Here is a 23084-nt window from a genome sequence, read left to right as displayed (position 1 = left end):
GAGGCATGGCAGCTGGTGTCGCTGGTGCTGCAGCTGGCCGCCAGAGGCGTGATGAGATCATGCACAACTACTTCTAGGTATGTAATAATGACACAATGACAACTCTATTGTGTGTAACTGTGTTTTAATAGCAGCAGTGACAATGCCACATATCCTACATTGCAACTACTCACAATCCTATTGACATGCACATGTTAATGTCACAGTGCAGCAAATAAACCGGTGTGACTGCAAAGTAATTCTAATTGCGCGTAGCAGGCCAATTGCTCTTGCCACTACGGCGCCTCTTCATGACGGGTGGTGGGGTGCTGTTTCTCCGCACTGATTGTGCATCTTCCTCACTGGTAGTAAGGACTCCAGGGCCAGCAGTACGGAGGGCACGCAGTTCGTCCAGAGCAGATGTTGCCTGCACAACTGCAGTGGCGATATCCTGCATGCCATGTGAGAACTCACGCTGCATTAGGATGCTGCGCCTGTTCTGGACGTTGATAGCAGAGACTAATCTATTGATTGCCTGTGTATTACGGTCCATGCGCTCAAGCTCCCTGCGCCTTGCTGCACGTTCTGCTTGCAGCTCTCCACAAAGCGCTTGCATGGCACACCTCACTTCTCCTTGTATGCCCCTGAGCTCTGCCCTCACCTCTCGCTGTAACGCTTTTATGTTTTTGGCTTGCAGGCGCTGCACCTGGAGCATGTTCAATTCCAAGCCTGTAAAGACTGATTCATCTGCCTGGTCCCCAAAGCTGCTGGCCGTGGGGTTTCTGCGCCTGGCTGTGCCCTGTAGACCTTGGCTGTTTTGAGGCCTGGACTCCAGCTGTGGCCGTGTGTCTTCGGACTGCATATTGTTGTTGCTGTCCTCTGCCTCGTCCTCCATTGGTGGCAGTGGCCTCACTATGTGCCGCCTCTGTCTCTTCAGAGGATTGACAGGGCCATCCTTCCCATCTGAATCTGGCTCCTGCCCTGCGTCTCTAGTGTCTGGTTGTTCCCTCACTCTTCCACTGCCTGTGGGATGTGTAGTTGCTGGTGCTGTGGACAGAACAGCAGACATTTATTTATTTTACCAATTTGCAATGTGAAAATAAATTCTTTCACAGTTTGGGTTATCATTACTTTTTCTTTCACCTTACTTGACCTGCACATGCAAAAATAGCCTAGCTTTGTTGTTTACACAACTTTGATTTGCATGTGACTACATCTCCCATAATGCATTGCTGTTACTGCCTTTGTACCTGCTCTAGCATGATATGTGGTTCCCCTACCCTCTAGGTTGCTGCAGGGGTTCTGGGGGTGGGGTTTGGTGTGTGATGGCATGCTTCTTACCTGGTCTGGATGTTTATTGGTTCGAGCTGTCTCGGTCAGCCACGCCCGTCACGCTCTCTGGTACCAGAGTAGCCTCCACTAGTTCCTCCAGAGGTGTGGATTCTGGCACAGTTGAGGTCCCTCCACCAGTGATTCGTGACTGCTCCAGCCTGGAAGTGAGCTTTTCTTTAGAGCGCTGGCACAGGTCGTACCAGCGCTTGCGTAGTACGTCCACACTGCGGTGTGTCACTCCCACCGCATTCACTTTAGCCTGTATGGCTGCCCAAATGCTTCTCTTCCTGGTCTCTGGCACCTTCAGGGAACTCCTCCCAAACAGCAGATTGTGGTTTGGCACCATCTCCTGAATCAGGGTCTCAAGTTCGGCTACAGAAAATTTCAATTTTCTCTTCCAGGAACATTCTCCTTCCTGCTGTTGCTCCTGCTGTGTTCCAGCCATTTCCATGTTGCCACTTTCAGCCATGGTGTACCTGTAGCAGTTTCAAATCTCCCACTCTCCCTCTCTGTGACTCTCCCTCAGCAGCACTGTTGCAGCATGGGTAGTCAGTCACTTCCTGGTAGTGATGTCATCAACTGCACCAGGTTTCCGATTGGCTGTTTAGTGAAATTCGCTAAATTGCGATTTTGCGCGTTAAGGAATCGCAATTTTGCCATTTTTTGGGATTAAGGAATCGCTTTTCGGAATCTCGCAATTAAATAGCGATTTTCACCGAATTGCTATTTATTTGCGATTTGGTACATACATATCTATTTGCGAATCGAAATCAGCGATTCGGGAAAAATCGCTAATTCCGATTCGCAAATCGTGATCTTCATACATATGGCCCCTAGTCATGTAACCCAGAGACAGGCTGCACGCACAAAATGGCCAAGGCAGGAAAATGCTAATTTTCTGAAAGTGACATGTTCAAAACTGTAATTTAAAATCAAACTTCGGTAAACAAAAAGAGAAGTGACTGAACAGATCCCAGGGAACTGAGCACTTTTAACTGTAAGCAATAAGCAGAAATAATGTCCCCTGGACATAGGTTCACATATATTAAAAAAAAAAACATTGGTCATACACTCAGACCTATACCTATACCTATACCTATACCTCATCCTGACCTTACTTGTTAACCATTTAGTGACTCCATATACTGTGGCATGAAAGTAAACCCAAATTGGAAAGTAGTGCTAACATATGTTTATTTATATATTTATACAAACAGCACAAGAATGTACTTGCATCCATTAAAAGTTAGAAATCCTTCCGCTGATTTCTCAAAGGATACAAATCACATCAAACAGACAATATAAAACACTCATCCTATACATTGAACAATACTCTGGTTAAAACACAAGACCCCAAGACCCCAGCAATACAGTTATGATATTCTATTATGGCCAAAATTTCACCCAAATATGATATAATATGCAGAGATTTTATGGTAAAAAGTATTATTCTTATCCAGAAATCCCTTGTTCTTTGGATTCTTTAAAAAAAGTGCATTGACGTGTTTCGGTGGTGTCAGAACTCGTTACCCAACCACCTTCTTCAGGACAAACAGTTTATATATAAAGGGTCAATTTTCTCCACTTTATCGAAGAGTTATCTACACAAGAAAAAACAGGTATCAGCCCAATTTACAACACTTATACATCTTTTACAAAACAAAGAAACTTGCTTTACAGTTTACTATTTTTATCTTCTTTATGTTTTCTCTAAACATGTTGACATTCTAAACAGTCTACCCCTGGAGCATTACAGTTCTGTGAGCAGGTGGCATATTGAGCTGTTTACCCCTGGAGCACTACATTCCACTTCAGAGCCAGATTAAAAGGGTGCCACTCCCTTGTCTAACATATTAGCCATCTATCTCCCCATTTCACATCCTTTCCACCAATCCTCAGGCATCCATGCTAGTTTTGATATGCTTTTGTCTCCTTTTTATACTAACCGTATCATATTCAGGGTAATGTGACTTTTAGTTTACAGGTCCTGGGTACATGTAGTATACTTTTACAAGGGACTAATAAGCAAAGTAAACACGCCAATTGGGGATAAGCCAATGTTGGCATGTTTTTATGAGTGAACCAATTCACTTTAGCACTTGTTAACAGTGGTAAAGTACAAAGTGTCCTAAGGCCAGCAAAAACTGAATCAGCAAAAATCAGAGGGGCGAAGGTAAAATGTTTGATGGAAGACCACCCTAAGGCTGACAGGTAAACAGATTATGAGCTGCAGGATCACTTTTATTTAATTTCTCCATGATAACAAAACTCTCAACAATATAAATGCGGAATTCTGTGCATTGGGTGGCATACCACATTTGGTATGTGCCACTGATTGAACACACATTGGTTTGGTTCCAACACACAACAGAGAAAAAGTTTACTGCAATGTGCAAGTAGTGTGCATTCCCAATCTTGACATTACAATTGTTTGTGCACAATGTCCTGGATCCACTCATGATTTCTTTGAGCATCCTACAGCAAATGGTGCAAGTTAGAAATGTGATGGCTTGGCTTGCTGGTAGGTGCTACGTACTAAAATCACGAAAAGTAATAAACACTTTATGACTAAAATATAGAACGGAAATAAGGTATCTTACATAATTATTTTCTTTTTAAAGGAGACTGCTTGTCCAAACCAACTATAATTGTTACCACCAATAATGCCAGTAGAAGTCTGCTTCAATGAGGCACATGTTAGAACTAGGAGGACTATGGAGTGGGCTTTTGGGCTCCTTTAGGCAAGATTTTGTTGTTTACATATGGCAGGTGGAACCCTCCTCTACTCACCTAATAAGGTGTGCCAAATAACAATGTTATGTTATACTCTGAACAATATTGCCCTACAGTGGAACATTCCTTTAATCCTAGATGATAAGTACTGCAAGGATGCCTGGGGTTATGTTAAAGATTTGCAAAATGAAGATGACAGTGGCGAAGAAGAAGAAAATTACCTAAGACAACATGTAATAGACAACATTTGTTCTATGGTGAGTATTACTCAATGTATATATACATATATATATATGTACAAGAAAGAGTGTCCCCTAGTGAAGACGCACTTGAAGCAACAGGCTGAGGCTGCTCTTTGAAACAGCTTCCTTTTTATTTCATTACCGGACATCACAGCGCTTGATTGTTAAAAAGCCCTCCGCGTTTCAGAGCTACCTACTCCTTGTTCACGGGCTCTGGGGGATGTCAGCTGGCTGGAAGGGAGGTGAAACCGAGTTTTTCCGCTTTTTCACACTTGAACAACCATAGGTGAGTCACGCCCTCCAGTGGGCTTGTTCATGTCGACAGGTTACTGGGACTTGTAGTTTTCTCCTCATGCGACTTGCATTTTAAATCCTTTGGTGGATTTCCAGTGTGCACTAACATCCTTAATGCCTGAATTATTTTCTCTCTGGTGAGGCACAAGTTCTGGACTCCGGTATTTTTTTCCTTTAACTGTTGACAACCCGCAGTGCGCCAAGCAAGCAGTCTGGGCGCGCAGCCCTCCATTATTTCAGAGGGAGTGCAGTCCTCTCGGCCAGGACGGGCCGAAATATGTGTACAAGAAAGAGTGTCATCAGTGATGTCACTGACCATGTCATGAATGATGTAATATGTGACATCGTCAGCAGTGGATTGCAGGTGCGCGATATTTAGTTAGTGCAACTAACTATATATGCGAATTTCAATGGTTTTGTGTGAGTAAAATAAGGTTTTGTAAATGCTAATCCCTAACTATATATGGTCTATAACCTATGGTTTTTTAATTGAATTTTCAAGGTTTTGTAAATGCTAATTCCTAACTATATATGGTCTATAACCTATGTTTTTTTCAGTGAATTTCAATGGTTTTTTAATAGCAAATATCAAAAGCTGTAAAATGTATTATTCTTTTAAATGAAAAATATATTTTATATGTTTTTAATATAATTCTTTTATGCATCTGCCAAACCCTGACCTCTTAATAGTGCACTGTGGTGGAAATGATTTGGACACTATGACTGGGGTTGGTCTGGAAATGTTTTAAAAGGACACCTTTCATCAATTGATGACACTTTTTCCCCAAACTTCCTTGGTATATTCCAATATATACCAAAGACAGAAATGAAACTGGTCCAACCAATTTTGTCCACAATTTGAGAAATCACGGAAACATGTGAATAAATCTGTTTCTGCTTACATGAGAGACTATGGAATGCGTTTAATAATCAACAATAACTTGCGTTTCAACCTGCAAGACATCTACAGAGGAGATGGTGTGCACTTGTCAGATGAGGGGAATAGAATATTCCTCCTGAATTTAAGACTGTGCATTGTAACCTACTTGAAGGTATCTAAATCAGCCACAGAACCCAATAGCTCTTTTCTGAGCTACCCTACCTCTGATCATTCTAAACATTTATCTTTTTCTAAGTTTTTTCACTATTTTTCACCAAAGTACGATCCCCGGTACGCTTACCGGTGCGCGTACCGGGTGCACCCCACGCAAATTTTTAAATTTTTTTTGCCTATATGAGCGTCCTAAGCCCCCCTCAGAAAACCTAGAGGGTCAGGAAGTGTCTACCATGCCCCCTTCTACCCATTCCGAACATTGTTTGCCCTCCATCTTGTGTCTCAATTCTACCGAAACACAAAATGGAGGACTCCCGTAATGCTGCCGGTACGCGTACCGGTGCGCGAACCGGTAAGCGCTCGAGAAAAAAAGGTGGGAAAGTAATTTACAGAAAAACCACTTGAGACACTTTCATCAAATATAGAATAGGCCCTACTACATAGCACTCCCTACCATTTACCCAAATTTGATGGAATTCCATTGAGACATTTATGCTGTAGGCCTAACTAAATATCCTGAGGTAAATTACATGACAAAAACACATATGAAGTGTTAGAATTGACAACCAATTAAAATGTTACTTTCATTTTCTACTATTATATCTTGACATTTGATTGGTTATGTACCTGAATATATATAAAGAAAGAGAGAGAAACACAGCCATTTTGACTACTACTTCCTGAAGTACATTTGAAGAGCATTTTCACTGACAACTTAAACTTCTTTTTGAAAGATAAGAAGTTATTTAAAAAATTTGAAATGAGAACTATGTTATGGTAATTTGTGAAAACGTTTTCAGTTAGTTATATACTGTCCCTCTGTAAGAGTTAGAGATTGAGATAGGCTTCTCTGTTGTAATTATGGATTGAGTTAGGCTTCTATGGTATAATTATGAATTTACTTAGTCTTCATCACGGGCACTTTTTAATAGTTCTACTTCCTGCCTGAATCCATACAGTGCCCAAAGATAACTTCACTGTTAAAAAAACTCACAAGTACCTGTCTGAACTTTAACCCAACAGTAACCTATCTCTACTGATATATTTATTTTGTATGCAATTTACAGCAAGAAAATGGAAGAACAACAGAAAGAAAATAAAATTTCCTTTCAAATTAAGATTGAAAACAATCCAAATGAAGAAAATGATGAAATTGACTTTTTGGATGACACACTAGACGAAGAATTAATTGAATTTGTAGAAGAATATGAATCATGGAATGAAAAGGAGGACATACCTGATGAATTGATGTTACAAATTCTTTTAGATTTTGAAAAATCTGAACAATAAATTTAAATTTTAAAAGTTAAAATTGTTTGAGACATTATTCTTTTTTATTTGAAAATTATGAAATAGTACCCAAAAAGATATAATAAAAAGTGAGACTTAAAATATACTGTGCAACTGTTTTGTGTTACATAGTAAGTTTGCTCATAGTTACTTCCTTTCTCCAACTATATTATCTCCAATGTGTATTTAACATCTCTTTATCATCTCCTGCCTCCATATTGTTTCTGCTTTCCTGACAGACTATGGTATGAATTCCATATACCACAATAACTTCTGAAACAACTTGCAAGATATCTACAAAGGAGACGGTGTTTATTTATTTTTAGACTCTGCATTGGTACCTACATGTTGCTACGTAAATAAAAAAAAACAAAAAAAACAACAAAAAGAACAATCAATAAACATACAATATTTGAAAATGCTATCATTCTTTTTTCCCCATATTACGCTCCCCGGACCGCTTCCCGGTGCGCGTACCGGGCGCTCCCCCCGCAAAAAAATTAATGTTTTTTTTTTTTTTTTGCCCCGCGGGGCTCTTTTAAAGCCCCCACATCAAACCTAGGGGGTCAGGGAGGATCTACTCTGCCCCCTTATGGTCATTTCCCCCTGTGTTTTGGCCACCTCTTGTGTCTCGATCCTACCGAGACACAAGATGGCGGCCGCTCCGGACTGTTTAGAATGTTTATAGACACCGGGGAGCCAATCAGCTTTCCCTGGTGCGCGTACCGGAGAGCTCTTACAGATATATATATATTTTTTAACCTAAATTACTCAAAATCCTCTATTGCACATATCTTGAGACCTAGCAAAGGCACATCGGGCTACCAGTCCCAACAATTTTGCCAAGTTCCATAGAAATCCATTCAGCCGTTCGAGCTAAAAGTGAGTCCAACCGCCCTATGGAAAACTCAATGATAAAAACACGTTTTGGGACCCCCCTTTTTTCTCGGCCCCCACTTCACGAAACACCCCCAAACTTTCAGTGGACGCTCATAAACAAAATGTGCCATTTTCATGAAAATTTCAGCCAATTCCGTCCTTCAACGCCAAAGTTATTCAACATAGAATTTTCAGAAATCCCTATTCAAAAAAATACTAACTATATATACCTACTGGCGACCGCCAGTAGGTAATATATATATATATTTTGTGCAGCATGTCGGATTAAACTTTTCTTGAGTCAAAGTCACGGAGTCAGTGCCTTCCTTTATCAGATGGAAATGGATTGGTAAACAATATATATATATATATATATATATATATATATATATATATATATATATATATATATATATATATATATATATATATATATATATGCAGAAACAACTCGAACCAACAACTCCAGCAATCCTCTGTACAACAGGACTCCACCAGAGAAGGAAACGAGAGCCGACCCAAACTTGAAGGTTAATTATTTATTTAATTATTTCTCGCCACCAGCATTTATATATATATATATATATCTATATATGCATATTAGTTTCATGTTTCCACAAACCTTACAGTCGAATTTGGTATATTATGCAGGTGGCTATTTTTTAATATGTAACATGTATGTGCTAGTACATGATGATGTGCTTTTGTATGTTTAACTTTGTTACATAGAACAGTAACATAACTTGTATATACAAGATCCAACTCGCATAACAGGTGTTACCTGAGAAGGAAAACATAGTTATTAGGAAAAGTGATGTCCTGCATATGGAGGATTTAATTTGTACAAGTGTGTAAAATAATGTATTGAACTGGATCGCACACATTTATGTTATAGGTTACATCACACTGGCATCTTCTGCAACACCATGGACTCATAGGTGGCTCTTGGAATTGGGGTAGTGACATTACTTGTGATGTTCAGATGTTGAATGCAAACTACTTGTGTCATGTTCTGGTACTTTGTATTTTGTTTTTATAAAACAATTGCAGAGTTGTGGAAGAATAGCAATTTGTTTTTTCATTCATGGCTACTACTATTGTCTGTATATGTTATTATTTTGGATTATGAGCATGATGTGTACATATATTTTTTCTTACCAATTATATGTCCTGACACATAATAACCACAAGATAATGTACTTTTTATGTTGAATACATTTCAATTTAATAACATTAATGCTTTTATGCTATTTAGTGGGAAGTTAACCCTCTATATAAAATATTAACAATTATGTTTTCAAAAATATAACTGAGTATGTAATTATCATGTTGACAAATTGATACTTTACATTTCATGAATGCAACATGTCATACACAGTAACTTTGTTATACTTTAGCTGTGGCAATGGATTATAAGAAAGTGTAGCATCCGTTTTTTGTTAGGCTTACACAACCACTTATATGTGTTATCTTACAGCGTTGATAACGCTAACATGACTTTAACAATCTTATCACAATACATGATTTACTTCAATCTACTATTAACAACTCTGGGAAAATCACTAAATGAAATATTAAATGTATCGAACAATAGATCATGAACACCATCCACTCCGGACCTCCATCAGACCCATGCCCACACTACATCTTCAACAAAGCCAGCACAGCCATCGCACCCCATCTCCGGAAAGTCATCAACATCTTCGAGACAGCAACCTTTCCAGAGAGCTGGAAGCACGCTGAGATCAACGCCTCACTCAAGAAACCCAAGGGGGACCCCAAGGACCTCAAGAACTTCCGGCCCATCTCCCTGCTCCCGTTCCCGGCAAAGGTCATCGAGAAGACCGTCAATGAACATCTGACCCGCTACCTCGAGGAGAACAACATCCTGGACCCTTCCCTGTCCGGGTTCTGCAGCAACCACAGCACTGAGACTGCCCTCATCGCCACCAACGATGACATCATTTCCCTGCAGGACAACAGAGAAACGGTGGTCCTCATCCTCCTGGACCTGTCAGCCACCTTAGACACGGTCTGCCACCACACACTACAAACACGCCTCCACAACACCGGTATCCAAGAGAAGGCCCTGGACTGGACCACCGCCCTCCTCTCCGGCAGAACACAGAGCATCCGCCTTCCCCCATTCCGCTCATCCCTCAGCCCAACTCTGTTTAACATCTACATGGCACCGCTCACCCACGTCACCCGTTGGCACGACCTCAACATCATATCCTATGCCAATTCCACCTAGCTGATCCTCTCCCTCACCAAGGACCCCCACAACGCCAAAACCAACCTTCACGAAGGAATGAAGGCCGTCACTGAATGGATGAGGAACAGTCGACTGAAGCTGAACTCAGACAAGATGGAGTTCCTCATCCACGGATCCACCACTTTGACCTGCGATGACTCCTGGTGGCCGACCACACCTGGAACCGCCCCAACACCCACAGACAACGCACGCAACCTAGGGGTCATCCTCGACTCCACCCTCTCCATGACTAAACAGGTCAACACCGTCTCCTCCTCCTGCTTCAACACCCTCTGCATGCTCCACAGGATATACACGTGGATCCCCACTGAAACAAGAAAAACGGTCACCCAGGCCCTCATCAGCAGCAGGTTGGACTATGGAAACGCCCTCTATGTAGGAGCCTCGGACAAACTCCTGAGACGGCTCCATGCATCCAGAACTCCTCTGCACGCCGAATCCTCGACATCTCTCGCTGCAGCCACATCACACCCCACCTGAGAGACCTGCACTGGCTCCTGTTTAACAAGAGGACAACCTTCAGTCTCCTCACCCACACACACAAGGCACTCCACAACAATGTACCTAAACAGACGACTCAGCTTCTACACCCCCACCCACCAGCTCCGCTCCACCGACCTCGCCCTCGCCACAGTCCCCCGCTTCTGCAGAGCGACCTCCGGTGGCAGATTGTTCTCCCACCTCGCTGCCAAGACGTGGAACACCCTCCCCATCCACCTACGGTAAACCCAAGACCTGCTGACCTTCAGAAAACTCAAGACATGGTTTTTCGAGCAGTAGCAACGTTCCCCACCCCAGCGCCTTGAGACCCTCATGGGTAAGTAGTGCGCTTTACAAATGATATGATTGATTGATTGATAGATTGTACTGTCCAAAAACTACGACTAAAATAGAATTAGCTGTTCATAAAAAAAATGGATTAACAAATGTATTTTCAGACTCAGAATGAATAATAATAATAATGGCAATAAATTATCTGGGTAAAGACAAATTTATGGCATCCATGTCCACAATAGATATATTCCTCCCAGGGCAAATATGTGTAAAACATAATCAAAGAATGACTAGTGAGGCATCACATAAGGACATTAGGTCGTGTGCCTCCTGATGGTGGATCCTCTGCCGTTGGTCCAGCCAAACAACCCCTCCTGAGGGGGACTGATGTGTGCATTGCTGCAGAGTCTGAGGAGATGAAAGGTGTCTCCAGGAGTGGCAGGGCCTCCATTTCTCTGGATGAGTCTGGTGGAATGTTAGTCCACAGAACAGGGTAGATGACTCTCTAATAACCCTTCATATGTCCTTAAACACATTCTGGACATCCCAGAAAAAAAGCACAACATAGAAACGTGCTTCTCCATAAGGTAATTGATCTACCTCTGCAATTGGTTTTGCTCACCCTGAAGCTGATTGTTTTTGGAATAGACCTATGACCTGGCTTTTATTTCTGGAGACTGCTCCAATTATATTGTGGCCCATAGTTTCATGAAAACGATGGGCATTGTTGGCCTCATTCAACTATCCCAATACTTACCTACCCCCACCCGCAAAACGATGTGGCCTTTGAACAGTGTGCACCATGGCAGTGGGCCCTGGCTCAACTTCAGATGTTGCAGGTGTTGCCAATACAGGAGCAAGGCCTGGGTTGCACACTACAGAGGTAGTGATAAATATTTGACCACAGGGAGATATAGGCTGTTGAGGAGGGGCCGGCATTACATTACTGGTTGTAGGAATTATTGGCTGAATGAGGCTCATACTAGCAGCCGTCTGACCAGACAAACTTGACAGATCAGGCTGCTCCTCATCATAATCCAGACCAGCAGGTATTGTGTCTCCACTGACGACTTCTGCAGGAGAGGTGGTTGGTATATTTTGAGCATGTCCCTGGACTTTCATTCTGGCTGATGCTCCTACAATGTAAAATACAATAACATGTACCATCGCATTTGTATATTAAACCATTGTAGAGTAATTATCCCTTAGATCCTTGGTTTGAATGATTTCTCAATAGGGTAACCTACTACCTTACTAATATTTCTAAACTCCATGATGTGTTCCTAAGGGAGAGATGAGAACAATGTTATTTCTGGCCTAATATAATCACTTATTTTGTGAGACTGGGATGAGGTCTTCATACACAAGAATAACATACATACGATAAAATAATAATAATATAGCCCTAGTTTTATGCAGAAACATACAAACACATTTACAACATGAGGTAGTTTAACTGTAATGAAAATGCTGGGAATATCTATAAACATCTTAGTGTATTTGTTTGCAGAGTAGATTACATATGCATGATTAGAGTTACATGGCTGTACATATTACATGGTGAGAAAGAAGAGATGTGAAATCACAACGAAGATATATAGGATTCTTAAAAATGTGTGAAGGTGCAGAAGCAGTGTGGTTCGAAGTCTTATATGTTCCTGAGACTAATGATCATGGGCCAGCCAACTAGCCTTTGGAGTCATTCTGGGTTCTGGGGACAAGTGATGCAGGTCCAGTCCTTCTCACCCAGGCAAGGAGGGCAGCAGTTCCGCACATCCGGGCAGCAGTTCTTCCTGAGCAGCAGTCCAGCAGAGTGACAGTCCTTCAGCAGATCAGCAGGACTTGTTCCTTGCAGAGTATCTATAGAGCAATGAAGTATATTGAAGTGGTCTGAGGTCCAGTTCGTATAGTAAGTGGTGCCTTTGTAGTGGAGGAGACTTCATGGACAGACCTTTGAAGTGCACAGAGGTCCTCCCTTCCTCCCCTGGCCCCAGACTCACCATAGGGGGTATGCAGTCCTTTGTGAGTGGATAAAACACATCCTATTCAGATGAAGGGGAGGCTGTGCCCAGCTCCTCCCTCCCAAACTGTGAGAAAGGCACATCTAATCTCCCATTGTTTGTGGCTGTCAAAGGGAATACACAAATCCAAACTGTCACCAAATCCTTTCATTCAATCAGAGATAGGCTGCAAGCACACAGGATTAAGAGCAGGAAAATGGCAACTTTCTAAAAGTAGAGCACAATGCATATGAGACCTGCCCACTATTAGATAATTAATTGTAATTGAATGCACAAAGCAACACCTTAATCCTGTTTGTAATTATATACTTTTCACATTTCCTTACTAAATTGGCATCATCCTATTAATTACACAAAATAGCCCTGTCTTCTATATATACACAAATTAGTCAAGACCACATTACAATTCTTTACAAAGAAATGCAGCAATCACAAAACACCATAGCATAGTGATTCCATATGCCCCAAGAAAAAATATTTGACAACAACACTAAATCTAATAGAGAATTCTGCACTGCAGCTGCTGAAGAACTTTTGCTGGGGTATCGTTGGTGATTTACCGCCACTGGGGACTCCAAGTTCCAGATGCCCATCACATTGCGCAATTAAGCGCCAGCACAGCCGCGCTGACACTGGGGCTGCAATACCACTGGATAGCTTTTGCTGGGGTGCCATGTGTTATTTACCACTGCAGGGGACTCCAAGTCCCAGATTCCCCTCACTGCCTCGCCCATAACTTTGAACTATTAAGCGCCAGTGCAGTCACCCTGTGTGAGACGTGGGCGGGACGTGCCTGGGCAAAGCTCGGCCAAGTGTGGCTCATCAGTGCTCGTCCACGGACAGACAAAGCTTGGCTTGGCAGCACTATTCCGGCTACTATTTGGCTTGGGGTGAGTGGTCCCTATTGACTTTCTACTGTTTACTGAATCTCAACAATTGTTGTTTAATAAGCCTGCACATCTACTATACCTGAGTGAGGTGCAACTCAGCGACAAAGTTGTTATCATTACTATACGCAAAAGTGTTTATTCTATGAGTATTGAAGGTGTTGAGTGTTGTGCCAAGCTTTTGTGCCAATACCTTTGATTGTCACAACACACACTAAGGTAGCCTGAGGGTTTGAAGCCATGTGTGTATGACTCTACCTTGGTCACATCCTGCTGCTACTATGGGGAAAGGAAATTGAGGAGGGGGCCTAGTCTACTTCACCTTCCTCCAAAGTCACCTCAAATGACCGGATGTTCAATAGGGCGACAGACATTGAACTGACCAAAAGGAGATTGTCCCTAGGTTCTGGTTTGCATTTATCCTTTCCAATTGTTTCAAGCACATACACTGTCCCAGCTCTTGGAGCTCCTGAACACCTGGTTAAGAGCTATGCATCGTCACTCTGCCACTTTGGTGCAGGTCTCCCACCTGAAGCACTCTGTGAGGATTGTCATCAGTCATTGCCACCCACCAAAATAGTTAAAAGGGGAACTAGGAAAACATTTGTTGAGACTGGTACACAAGGGAACCTTGCTATCTCACCCTTTCCAATGGATTTTTCCTCTAGCTTCCTCGCAGGAGGTGAGACTGTTAGTCGGCAGTTATGGATGATACAGTTTGTGGATGATCTGACTGCTTCAATGAAGGTTTTTTCCACTCCTGGGGCACCAATCTGCACTGGAGCAAGGCTTAAGTGACCTACATAATTTGTGAGCTTCGACCACACAAGCTATTGGGCTCATTTTCTCAGGTGGGGCATGGAGCGTTTTTGGTCCTAACACAGCCCAGACCCTTTAACCACACTGACTCCTCAGATTCCATCGATCCACTTTTTCCAAGCCTGTTGTGCCTACTAACTGTGTTTCACAGTGTGGAAATCTTGCTCCAATCAGGTCTCATTCATTGCAGTCTTAAGTTCCCATGCAGCAAAGCCCCACTTTAGAAAATAGGCGGAGATATCTTTAAAATACAATTTCTTCACCTTCAATGACACCCAATTTCTAAAAGTTATGGGGACCGCAATGGGATGTCTTTTCGCCCCAGAAATGGCCATAATGTTTATGGCATTATTCGAAGACAAGTGGATATATAACAACAATCCGTACGATGGACACATCAAAATATGGCGTTGATATATCAACGATATGTTCATGCTATGGAGAGGAAAGGAGGAACAACTCAATGCATTTGTAATCTGGTTGAACAATGAGAAGTAGAAAAAATAGAGATCCCTTGGTTAAAGAAACACTCTTGGACTAATCTATGTGCTCTCCACACAGATTGCAGCCCAAGTATTAGAATTTATAACCACCTAATTCCAACACAATTAGTTACAAGGTAAGTAGATTCTATGATTTCTTTTTTTTTTTTTAAATCAACATCCTAAACATCATAACAATCAATACTAAAAACGTGTTCACATTAAAAACATATACAATAATATTGCATTTACATATGAAAGTATCTCATCAAACAAGAAGGAAATTAAAAAAAAGGTAAAAAGGGTTTAACCTAGACAATACTGTACTTAAATTAAACAAGCTAAATGCTAATAGGCACTACACCACAAAGAGAGACAAAAGACAGACACTGTTCTTTTTCATGAGATCACACATCAGGGTTAACACTAATTCCTAGCTTTTCCTAGATATGCTCAATATTTCATATCTAAAGGATGAGCTGTTTCCCTCGATTGTGTGCAATGAAGCGTTGATGCGTTTGATGGTTATATATGATAGTCCATCTTTATCAAGACAGTTATATATGTCTCTCTTTTAACAGGCACTGGTTGGTTGCCACTTTCGTTTGGTTCCTGTAGACAAACACAATTAAATAATTGTTTTAGAACACAGGGCAATCTACAACTATTACATACTAAACATTTCCAATTCAACATGATTATATAAAAATATTCCAACTGCACATTCACCGGGGTGCAAACAACTCGTTAACCAAAAACATTCTTAAGGGATCTTATCTCCTTTTATAATTTATACAGTTTATTCAAAAACACTTATAATTCTATCATTCTGATACATGGGCTGTACCGCATATTTCATGTACATGCCTCCTACTGTTTTGTCCCAACAGTACATATATACATCTGCTCTCTAACAAAATATAAGAGAACAGAAAAGGCAAATTCAGTGATAAAGATAGGAAGAGGCCTACCTTCGCTCTTGGATCCAATGTTTCAGCTTATACTAGAACATATTTTGAGAAAACCTACAATTCAAAAATGGATTACCTTATCTCATGTTAATCATTCCTCTCATAGGTTTCCCCAATGTCTTAATTCTTGTGATCATAACCTGCGGGTTCCTAAGAGTAAGTTATATTTTATTGTTATTATCTTTCATTTTAAAGTGGGCTATACACCGTTCTGTAATCAAACAAAAAATCATTCCCTTAGCTGTGCAGACACCTTGTAGATGTATTGTTGATGTCTCACTTCTTTAGGCACAGTAATATGTTCGATGTATTAAAATCATTTAAAATCCGGCTCACATCTAGGGGGAAACAATTTCTTTAGTTCTGTTTCTTAATGTACAAACAATTTGTCTTGCACAATTATCTATTGCTATCGATTTTATACCTGCTTTGAAGCCACGTTTGCATAGTGTATTCTTAGTCTTTTGAACTTGCAGTGCGGGGGTAATCCTTTGTCGAACAGTTTCTCTGCCGACTTGTAGCTATTTCTGTTAATAAAAACTGATTCCAGTTTGCTATTTTGTTTTTATAATGTTATTGCACATCTCCTTACTTATTTCCATTCATAAAAGGGAAACCATGCCTCACCTGTGACCGAAGCCTGGAACGGCTGTGTAATCACTGCCCTTTCGAGTAATATTCTACTCTCATACCATCAAGGTGCCGTTCGTTCGTAATTACTCTGCGAAGTAAGAATACAGGGGAAATACCCAAGTTAGAGCAATTATTCATCTAGGCATTATTTGACTATTCATGCTATACTTCTCCTAGGCCTCCCCTTCTTATCGTGAATACTTGTTTTCAGGGTCGGATTGGGATCACAATTCGGCCCGGGCACTGACGAAAAAAGTGGCCCACATTTAAGGGGCGTGGCCCATATTTAAGGGGCGTGGCCCACATTCAAGGGGCGTGCCCTTTCATGAAACACCATTTGCACAGACAAGGAATGAAAGTGGGAGGATACTGTTCTTGAACACAACACAGGGCCAAGGTGACAATGGCCTACATGCTGAGCAACTAAAAAAAATAGCAAGGCCCCTTTTTGTCACAAAAGTATTCCAGCCCTCCAGCACAGGAGCACCTGAAAAGCAGCAAAGCCCCTGCTATTACTAACCTACTCAGCCCTCCCCAGACCTTCAGCTCAGGAGCACATGAACAGAGGTAAGCCCCCTGCAATTAGTAAATTAATCAACCCTCCAGGCCTTGGGAAAATGTCCTGGCAGGGGAGCACAAAACAGAGCTTTCTGGGTCATCCAAGGTAGCCAGGTAGCCAGGGGGGAGGCTGAGGTGAAGCTGGTGCATGAGAAGTGCCTTCCCAGTGTGTTCTGGCAGTTTGAGTATTTAATATTTACTGTAGTATTACCCTTGTAACTGTGTATGGTACCCTTTTGTAACTTGCACAAGTCACTTTTCTCTTGTAACACACTGTTTGCTCCTCTCACTTTTGTTTGCTTTAGATACTTGCACAAGTGCCACCATTGCCTCATGTAACGTTTGTTCTTGTGCTGGAGTGTCTGCCATTAATTGCAGTATTATACCTCTACTTGTATTTTGTACGCTTTTGTAACCTGCACACATATCTCTTTTTCCTCCTGTAATGTATCGTTTTCTCCTCTTGTATTTTGGTTGCTCACTATTGTCACTTTTGATTCATGTAACTTAACGTTTGCTTTTGTAATTTGTCCACTTATAATTTTCTCCTCATGTATTATTGCTGTTCCTTGTGTGAAGCGCTCTGACACCTTCGGGTAAAGTCTGCGCTATATAAAATCGCATAAATAAATAAAAAAACAAAAACATTCCAAACATCACCAGCCCCCCACAGCAAGACCCATTCTTCCTCGCCCACTATGCCCTGAATGTGAAGGGCTGTGGGCGAGGTGTTAAGACTAACACCGTTTCTGGGCTGCAAGGGCCCCAGGGGGGCCGAGGTGGCAAAGGCCTGAGAAGCACCTGGCCCCCAGGGAGGCCGATTATGGCAAACAATCACCCCTCCCCAGCCCAGCCTCAGCTTGATTGCTTGGCAGGGGTGAAGGAGAGAGAGGCCACAGCTGACAATCGCTGTCTGGCCGCACAGCGAGGCTGCTTTCATTTTCTCAGTCTCTGTCGTGGGCCGTTTTTTTTTTCTCCCCTTTCCTAGTCCACTCTCTGTGGCCTGGGACAGGGGAGAAAAAAAACGGCCCACAGAGGGCACTGAGGCACCGGCCCTTCGGCCCATTCCCGAATGCCCGCCTTGCCAATCCGCCCCTGCTTGTTTTCACTCTCAAGAATTCCGCCCCTGCTGTCGTTTTTCAGAACCGCTAAAATACTGCGGGCCTTGCGATCTGCATTTAAATATTTTTTTTTCTGTCCCCTCATTGGCTACTCACTAATTATAATCAGGTGAGCCAGCTAGTATGTGTGCGCCCTGATTTTTACGCGACCTATACATATCGCGGCTATCTGCGTTCTTTCATCTACTTTGTATATTAACCCGGAAGTGCTCTGCATCGCGAGCGAGTTCCAAGCCTTGCTTTTGGGCCGGTGCAGATACTCCGCTATCTTTCGGAAGGAAAAGTTAAATTTTTGCTCATGAATTCCTCACGATCTGTATCTATTTTAGATATAAAAATAAAATAAGATAACTATAATACATTGTCTACAGCAGATGTTTCTACTACAGAAGTGTTTTATAAAAGGTATTTTTAATTTTTGACAATACCCTCTCGTGCCCGAATAAAAATTATTGAATACAAGTACTTAACTCCCAAGTAACATTTTGCATGTATTTAAGGATGCCTTGTCTACCTACCCTCTATTTCAGGCAAACTTTTCATCATCTGTTTCTAATCATATTATGCATGATCGGCTAATCTTAACCATCGCCTTAGCTATCATTGTTTTACATGATGCCATGTTGGTTGTAAATAAACCTCTGTTGCAATAGTAGTAGCAAGCTACTCTCCATGTTTTCTTCACTCTCTTATGTCATCTTATTGATTCGCAACTATTTTCATCCACTCTTCTCTTCTATTACGTCCTTTAGCAATGGTATTAAGATAACACATGAACCATTGTTCCCGCATTTTTCTCATTACCTCAAGATTGCCTCCTCTTCTACTTACATTCACCTTTTCCAAAATAAACCAAGTGAATTGATTACAGTCATGGTTATATTTGAAAAAATGCCCTGTAAGTGGTGTGTTTTCTTTTTTGTTTTTTAAAGCTGACCTGTCTGTGTTCCAGGCATCGAATGCGGAGTTCCCTACCTGTCTCGCCCACATAGCCTAGGCCACATGGGCAGACAAGCAGGTATACAACGCTCTTACTCCTACAGTTATTGAGGGGTTCCACCACCAGAGTTTTCCCATTGAAACTCAGGTTCTTGGTCTCTATGCAATTAGGGCAGAATGAGCATGAGCCACATTTATAGTTACCATTGGCTCTATGATTATTTAGGGTGGTTTGGACACTGTTCCCAAAGTTTTTATAAGTGTTAACTAGAGCATTCTTTAAAGTTTTGTTCCGCCTAAATGAAAAGAGTGGTTTGGTTAAAGGTGTAGACAGGCCATTATTCAACATTTTCCAATTTCGGTTCACTATATTTTTAATTTTGGTGCTCAATCCTGAATATTGGCTCACAAAAACAATTCTTTTTTTCTTTGTTCATATCTAAAAGGTGGTCCCTATCATAAAATCTTGCCCGTTTTAGTGAATGTTTTATCAGTTTTTTTAGGTAACCCCTATTTCTTAATTTCTTGTCCATAATTTCTGCATGATGATAAAAATCACTTAAGGTCGTGCAGTTACGCCGTAACCTTAAAAACTCCCCAAAGGCAATATTGTATTTTTGTCAGCGGGGATGGTTACTTTGATATTGTTGGAGTGTGTTCTTGTCAGTAGGCTTTGAAAAAAGCTCGACCTCCAATACACCCTGAGAATTCTTGATTTTAATGTCTAAGAAATCCACACTTCTATTGCTATAATTCGCAGTAAACTTTAAATTCTCATCCTGCAAGTTTAACCATTCTAAAAAGGACGCTAATTCCTCACTGGCACCGTTCCAGACAAAAAGGATATCATCTATAAAACGGTGCCAGTGGGACACATTCTCAAAATATGGTGCAGTCTCATTATAAATATGTTTCCGCTCAAAGTGGCCAACATAGAGGCATGCCAGACTGGGGGCACAAGTGGCCCCCATGCTGGTCCCCTTGATTTGTATGTATAGCTCACCTTTAAACAGAAAGACATTGTTTTTCAAAACCAAGTCTATACAAACAAGGATAAACTCCTTATGTCCACCATTCAAATTTTCCTCATCTAAAATGGATGACATCGCCTTGATTGTGTCATCTTGTGGAATATTTGTATACAGAGCATCGATATCCAAGGTGACCCATAATTGGGTCACCTTGTCAAAGCTTTGTCCTTCAAAAATTGAGATGGTGCGGGCAGTATCTTTTAAATACGATGTTTGTTTTTGTACAATTGGTCTAAGAAAAAAGTCAGCATATTTACTTAGTGGCTCTAAGATTGAACCCAAGCTACTCACAATTGGCCTCATTGGTGAATTGGCTATATCCTTATGGATTTTGGGCAATCCATAAATTGCTGGGATCATTGGGTTATTATTAAAAAAACACTATATTCATCCTCGCATATCATTTCACTTTCTCTACCATGGTTAAGAAACCGGGCTACTTCCCTTTTTAAACTATCTATCACACTAAAGGGAACACATGTATAGTGATTGGTCACATTTAAGAGAGTCCTCATCCTGTTTTCAGAGTCATTACTGTTTAAAACCACCACCCCTCTGCCCTTATCTGCGGGTTTTATGGTAATAAGATCACATTCTTGTAATCTTTTGATGGCTAGTCTATGACACTTCAAGAGATTGTTAGTTTGTCCCTGATCTGATTCAAGACTTGTCTTGATCTCTATTTCTACTATTCTCTCAAATAGCTCAACATTTTTGTCCACTTGGCTCAGATTTGGGGTGAAAATAGATTTCGGTTTAATACCTGTAATGTTACAGGTAGGTTCATAGGTTCTATCAGCAAAAAACCTATTAAGTCTAATCTTTCTAAAAAAGGCTTCTCATATCTTTTTCTAATTCAAATTTGTTGGGAGGGCAGTAGGAGAAAAACTAAATCCAAATCTCAAGACTTCCTGTTCTTCAACCGTTAGGGTTCTATCAGAAAGATTTATAATGGGAAACTCCCCTATCTCCAATATCTTTGGTTCCTTGTCTTCAGATAATTCTGTACTGAATGATTTTGAGGTGGATCATTTCTCATTGGCTCTTCTCGGGTATAGTTCCGATAGTTTCTCTGCCCCCGGTTCAGGTGCCCCCTAAAATAGGCGTTCTTGTTGGAAATTGGGGGCTGATCCTCCTTGTTGTTCAATTATTTGTTCCTCCTCCTCACTAGAACTAGAAGACTCAGATAATATGATTCTTTTGTTCCCCCTTCTGGAGTGGACTTGTCTTTGATATTGTGGTTTCTCCCACCGTTGTTCTCTTTTCGTATTATAGTATTCTTTATGTAAGAATGGATACACAGATTCTGCACTAAACTTCTCCATGGCTTTCCTAGGCTTCGTGGACTTTTTGTTGGTAAGATACTCCTGGTATCCTTCAGTTTCTAACGCCAGCTCTTCTAATTTCTTTTTGGTGTCCTCTACCGCTGTATTCTATTTCAAAGCTGTCCCTAACTCTTCTATCTGTTGTCGTTCAAGAATCATTACTTCTTGTGCAGTTTCTATTATTAAAATCAGCCAAACTCTGCTGCACCGATTGGCTATGTGTGTCCAAATCTCACGACATTTTTTGTTTTCAGTAAAGAGTCCAGGTTCATTCCTGATGCGTAGTTCTAACGGTATAACCCCAGCCCTCAAATACCCCATTAAAGAATCTGCATGGAGTTCTGTTCTTATTAATTTTTTCTTTAGATTCAAAATATTATTATTTTTTTTTATTGAGATGTTAAGGTGCGATTGAGGTACAAAAAAAAAAGAAACATAATCAGAATAAAAACCTCAGCATCAATCAATAGCATTAATAAGAAGGCACAAGGCTCATAAAGTTCATACCAGAACAGATTAAGCAAGATAAAAGCATCAGTCGATAGCATTAATAAGAAGACACAAGGCTCATAAAATTAAAATTCATGCCAGCCCAACTCAAGCAAGATAAAAGGAACAGTTTTTCTTATTACAAAATTTCTCCTTAAAAGTTCTTAAAAGTTCAACGCCTAGATTCCCTCCATCTTCTGAGGGGGGCCCAGATGTTTCTTCCCATTTCCTGCGATTTCTTTCCCTTAAATTCATATAAACAAGCCTCTATATTATGCATTCCTAATAACCTTGTGAGCCACATTTGGAAAGTGGGCACGGTGGTATCCTTCCAACCAGCAGAAATAAGTATGCGTAACACTGCCACTGAGATGAAAACCAGGGCTTCGGCATCCCCCGCAGCCTTCAGTTTCCCATCAATACCTAATAAAACCAGGATAGGGGATAAATCGAGGTTTAGATCTTGCAGCCCCTCCAAGAACAGCTGTATTTCCCAAAGAATTGGGGCCAAGTTAGGGCAGTGATAAAACACGTGGAGTAGATCTGCGGGACCCATATTATATCTGGGGCAGCTGTCATCTCACCCCAAGCAAATAATTTTGCGGGGGTATAGTATAAATTATACAGGCTCTTGTAATGCTGGGCCCTCAGATTTGAGGATTGAAAGATTTTCTTATTCATGAGTAAGGCAAGATCTAGGTCAACATCTGGGTCCCCTAACATCTGAGCCAAAATGGCTTCCATTTTTTCCAAATCATCCTCAAGGCCTTGTTGCAAATAATTATACACTATTCTTATTTTCCTGCCCCCTTTTCTCAGATAGTCGACCATTGGGTTCGCCACAGGGAGAGAAATCCTTGGCCTAATTGCCCGCAATGTCTGAACAATTTGACCATATAACAGCCACTGGCTAGATAGAATACCAAATTTCTGCTGCAATATATCAAAGCCAAGGA

This window comes from Lissotriton vulgaris, chromosome 3_1 (assembly GCF_964263255.1).
Source record: "Lissotriton vulgaris chromosome 3_1, aLisVul1.2, whole genome shotgun sequence".
Taxonomy (NCBI): domain Eukaryota; kingdom Metazoa; phylum Chordata; class Amphibia; order Caudata; family Salamandridae; genus Lissotriton; species Lissotriton vulgaris.
This window is presented reverse-complemented; position numbering follows the sequence as displayed.